This window comes from Vicia villosa, unplaced genomic scaffold, assembly GCF_029867415.1.
Source record: "Vicia villosa cultivar HV-30 ecotype Madison, WI unplaced genomic scaffold, Vvil1.0 ctg.000927F_1_1, whole genome shotgun sequence".
Lineage (NCBI taxonomy): Eukaryota > Viridiplantae > Streptophyta > Magnoliopsida > Fabales > Fabaceae > Vicia > Vicia villosa.
This window is the reverse complement of record NW_026705417.1, coordinates 469903-475671: the sequence shown is the minus strand read 5'-3', so window position 1 is coordinate 475671 and position 5769 is coordinate 469903. Positions and strand designations below refer to the sequence as shown.

General features: G+C 37.3%; 1 non-coding gene across 1 annotated transcript; it reads left to right on the top strand.

Annotated features, from left to right (window-relative positions):
• The first annotated feature begins 5334 nt into the window (after window positions 1-5334).
• Window positions 5335-5441, top strand: LOC131632334 (small nucleolar RNA R71). The gene has a single exon (XR_009292968.1). It is a non-coding gene; the product is annotated as a small nucleolar RNA R71 (small nucleolar RNA).
• The last annotated feature ends 328 nt before the right edge of the window (window positions 5442-5769 follow it).

Sequence of the window (5769 nt, the reverse complement as noted above, 5' to 3'; positions counted from 1 at the left end):
AAGTCTTAGCTTGTGTCTAAGCAGTTGTAATTAGAGTGATCACGTGGTGGTCAGGATACTCTAAGTAAGTCTTAGCTTGTGTCTAAGCATTTGTTCCTAGAGTGATCAGGTTGTGATCAGGATACTCTAAAAGACTTAGTCGCGGACTAAGTGGAAAACCATTGTAATATGTTGCAATTAGTGGATTAAATCCTCAGGCGAGGTAAATCACTCCGTGGGGGTGAACTGGAGTAGTTTAGTTAACAACGAACCAGGATAAAAATAACTGTGCAAATTGTTTTTATCATTCAAGTTTTTAAACTACACTTATTCAAACCCCCCCTTTCTAAGTGTTTTTCTATCCTTCAGATTGTTGTCTCCATAGGTGACATACCCATTTTTCTTTGCGTGGAACTCAACAAAGAGTGATATGTCTCCCGTCATGTGTCTTGAACATCCACTATCAAGGAACCACAACCTTTCGGCAATGTCCAGACACTTTTCCTGCAAAATTAATTTAGAGTGGAAGGTCCCCAATCTTCATTGGGTCCTAGGTGGTGAGTACATAAACTATTGCACTTGGGCAACCATTGAAATACTCCTTTAGGAACTAAAATCCTCCTAAATTTGCATTTTTCAATGGTATGTCCCTTTTTGCAACAATAGTGACAAGTAATATGATGAGAGTATGCTATTTTGCTAGTTGATACTTTTGGTACAAAAGTGTATTTACTATATAAAGGAGTATATGATCTTTTGAACTTATTAGGATCAACCCCAAAGGTCACTTTTTGTTGTAAAGCCTTGTCTAATTTGGCCTTTAGGTTTCTCACTTATTTTTGCCAAATATGACATGTCTCACAACCAAACCATGATGTAGGATCTTCCTCAATTTTATCCTTTTGAAAAGCTAGCATAGATTGTTTCAAAGTTTCCATGTCCTTTTCGGTCTTCTCAACTTTTGATTCAAGATATGAAATTTTTTTCTTATTTGAGGCTAAAAGTTTGAAAGCTTCAATTGCATCTCTATGTAGTTCTTCAAAGGCTATTTTTAATTGAGCATGAGATACCTTATCTACAAGTTCAGGTTTAAGATGACTTACACGTTTCTTTTTCTTGTGTTGATGAGCCGTAAGACATAAGTTTGCCGATTCTTCTTCATCTCTTGATGAGTCTTCACTTGAGGAATCACTTTCCCATGCTATATAAGCTTTTCTAGACTTGTTGTGACTTTTTGTAACACCCTTCTAAAAACCCCCGCGAAAAATATAATAAAGATCAGAGTAATTATACAACAAGGATGTTACAATTAATAAAATAAATAAAACTCCAAGTCGTTTTTCATGCTTTATTAGGAATAATCCAAAAATATCAAAACACATGTCCAGCACAGCGGAAACTCAATCAACAGTGTTATAAAACATCTTCAACGAAATCAACGGTACATAATCCAATAATGGCAAAACAGTGTATCACAAGTAGCTCTAAGACTATCGACCCCCAGTGTTACAAGATCAGAGCATGACCGACACGACTCCACATAGTCGGATAAACTCTATGAGTCATCCTCACCGATCGCTTAAACCGCTACTTCAATCTGAAATCATCAAAGGGTGAGACTACATCATAATTAAATAGCATTATAAATCATCAGATATAGAATTTCATAAGCAATTATCCACCATACTTAGCATATTCAGATTAATTAATTCATACCAATCACAAGTACAAGTCAAAGGTATGCACCAATAACACCACACAATCATAACACCGGATTTCATCCTCACATGTCACAATTTATACAAAGACCATGCAGACTCTTATGCATGTGGTACCAAAATTCGTGAATCACATTCAAAGGACTTCTCTCTTCGATACTGTCCTTTAGTCGCTCACACCCCACATGGGCACACGACTAACCTCATCGCTCACACCCCACATGGGCACACGATGACTGCCTGCTAATCTCCGCATAATGGGAATTAGCCGTCAACGATCCACTCATCAACGGGATCCAATGCAAATGATTTATGAATGAATGCACACATGTCACATACTTATATCATCATCAACCCGATGCTTAACATCGCTTTATCACATCTTACCAATAACGTCACAACAAGTATGTACATGTACAAGCATCATTCAAAACAAATCAATCATCATCATCCATCAAAACACATGATAACAACATTTACCATGAATAACATCCATCTGCATCATCATTCATCAAAACACATGATAACCATATTTACCACGAACAACATCTATTTGCATAACAAGAAGAATGCAATCACATTATAACAACACACATCCTTGCACATATCCAATTATGCAAACAACAAATCATTGCACCTCAACAACTATGCAAAACAAGAATAAACCACATTTGAAGAAAACGATACTTTTCAAAATAAAATCAAGTTATTGTTGTTTTCTTTACTTTATATCATAGAGTATTTAATTTAAGAAACAACGTCCAAAATGGCGTCTAAAACAGACTTACGGTTTGAAAATTAGAAGCTTTTAAAGTTAGAGTAGTTTTCAAAACGTGCTGCTGGAATTTGTACTGGAACCCGGTTCCTCCCACATGGGAACCGGTTCCTGGACCCAAAAATGCTTTTTTAACGCTCTAACACAGTGGAACCCGGTTCCTCCCACATGGGAATCGGTTCCCACGAACCCAGTAGCTGAAAAACATGATTTTTAAGGCTTTTATGCATCCCAAACACATACCAACTCATATCATTACGAAATTGATCACCAATAACATCAAAATACTCCAAATACATGATTCTAATGCACAAACAACATACCATAACATCATGTAACAATACTACATCATCAATTGCAGTCAATTCATCAAATCATACATGTCAGTGTTGGTATTTCACAAAACCTAACATCCCAAATAGAGATTCTAATCCCTTAATTCAATCCTATCATCATCAAAATCATAATACCATATAATTAGAGTAATCACCCCTTACCTTAGCCAAATTCTTGATTGGTCTTCTCCCTCTTTGTTCCTCTTCACGTATCAGCTTCCCAAACTCTCGTCTCTTCTGCTCTGCTTTTCACGTTCCTTCCTTCCTTTTTTCCTTTCTTCCAATTCCTTATTATTTTATAAAAATATCATTAAATTAGTAATGGGCTTTACTAACTTAACACCTCCTTCTTACTAACATCACACATGGCCCAATAACTATTTTCCAATATTTCTCAATGTTCCTCATAAAATCAATTATTCCAATTAAATAATTTTCCTACTTAAATTAAATAATTAGAAATAATTTTCGGGGTGTTACACTTTTGCTTTGATTCTTGTCTTTCTCCTTCTTGAGATATGGACAATCCGGTTTGTAATGACCATCTTTGCCGCAATTGAAACAAGGACCTTTGGTTTTTCCTTTGTTATTCTCATCTTGTTTGAACTTGTTTGATTGCTTTCTATAGTTGATCAAGCCTTTGTCGGAATGTTTTTCTGCATTTTTCTTTAGGTATTTGTTGTATCTTCGCACAAACAGTCCCATTTCCTCATCATCGGAGTCTTCATCATCACTTGTATCACTATCCTCTAGCTCTTGTCTTGAGGTCTTGGATCTTGAAGCTTTTAGATCTATTGACTTCTTCTCTACCTCTTTCTCCATCTTCTTATCTTTCTTTGCCATGAATCGAAAACTCCTTGGTGAGTATAGGTTTGTACTTACATAAACATCATAAGTGAGCAAACACAAAAGCACAAGTGGATGACTAAAGGAAAATCAAGTTTTGGCTATCTAAGACAATGTAGGTCGACCTACCCTGTGTCAAGGTCAACCTATAAATCTCAAATTACTCAACATATGGTTTTGCATCAACTAGGCCGACCCAGTGCATCATTTGGTCGACTCAAATTAAGGCAAACAAAGAAGATACAAACATGCCACTGTTAGGTCGACCCACTCACCTTCCTAGGTCGACCTAAATTGAAGGAATTTACATATGTCACTGTTAGGTCGACCTACCCACACTCCTAGGTCGACCTAAACTGAAGAAAAGTACCATGAACGTATTTCAACTGACTTTAGGTCGACCTAAACCTTCAACAGGTCGACCTAACTGGCAACAACTGACTTTAGGTCGACCTAAACCTTCAACAGGTCAACCTAACTGGGTACAATTTCAACTCAACTAAATCTGCTTCTGTTAGGTCGACCTAATCAATGAAACAGGTCATCCTACCTTCACAAAAATGCCAAAATTATATGTTTGCTCTGCATCAACACACCAGCTCCTATATATATTGTTTGCTGTCAATTATTGATTTTCGAACACCAACAACTGAAAGATACACAAAGGCTTCTCATCTTCGATCATCGACACAACTCCAACACAACTACACACAATCATTTTTGTGTTGAGGGTTTGCATTTAAGATCGATAACGTCCATGGAACGGAATTGAAGATTCCTAGTGGGTGAAGATTTGTGGGGTTTTTGGTGAATAAAATCTGCGGATTTTGTCCTCCAAGATTTGTGAATTTTGGGGGTTTTTATCAAGAGGCTTTGTCAAAGATTCAGCTGAGTGTGAAGATTGAAGAACAATGGTTCAAGGAATTCAATACACTGCAGCAAGGAAATCAAAGTGAAGCTCTTGGAAGACCTTGATCTGGCTCAAGATTAAGGGGGGAGAAGATTCAAAGGATCAACATAATTGGTTTATCGTTTATCGCTTTGTTATCTTCTTTATATGAACTGTTTTCAATAATAGTGAAATACATCCCAATTCCCGTTTGGAATTGGGGGCAGATGTAGTCGTAGCGAGGACGATCGACGAACTTCCTGAACAAATATCGTGTTGTTATCGCTTTTGTCTTTTCATTTACGTTCTGTTCGTACTTGGTTATAATTGCAAATTGATCAAGGATTCATGTGTTAAAATTGTGTATTAAGAACCTTCGTAAACATCACAAATCACCACATATTGAATCACAATCAATTTGGACATTATCACCAAGTGTTTGTGCTTTTGCTTCATCCATTATCAAAAGCATTGCAAACAAAGTTTATCAAATCAAAATTTAATTGTTTTTCATTAGAGCAACGAATTGATTCTATAATCTATCCTTTCATTGTTAATCCCAATTATCTTGTGGTTTTATCACATATACAACCTTTTCAATAGCGGTCCGCATTAGACGCGAGTCGATCCTGAACCGCTTTCGCTCAAGTTTGAAATAATTCCGAAAAACTCTAAGAGATCTATTCACCCCCCCTCTAGATCCTTAAGCCTAGCGTCTAACAAGCGTCAATAGACATTTTCGTGTTGTAATGGAGTCCATTATAGAAGGTGTGTATGGTTAACCATTGCTCTAGGCCATGGTGCGGACAGGCTCTCAAAAGTTCTTTATATCTTTCCCAGGCATGAAAGAGTGATTTGCCATGGTTTTGAGTGAAACTAGTGATTAGGTTCCTAAGGACAGCGGTCTTACTAGGTGGGAAATATCTGGCAAGAAAGGCTCTCCTAAGGTCTTCCCAAGTTGTTATTGAGTTAGCTGGAAGGGCGTCTGACCAGTCATGGGCTTTACCTCTAAGGGAGAAAGGAAACAATCTTAAGAAGATGGCTTCGGGTGTGGCTCCATTCGTCTTAAGGGTGTCAGCTAACTAGATAAACACTTTTAGGTGTTGATTCGGGTTCTCTATAGCGAGACCACCGAATTGGTTTTGTTGAAGTAGTCGAATTAATGAGGGCTTAAGTTCGAAATTGTTGGTTGTTATAGCGGGGTTTACGATACTAGAACTGGGCTCC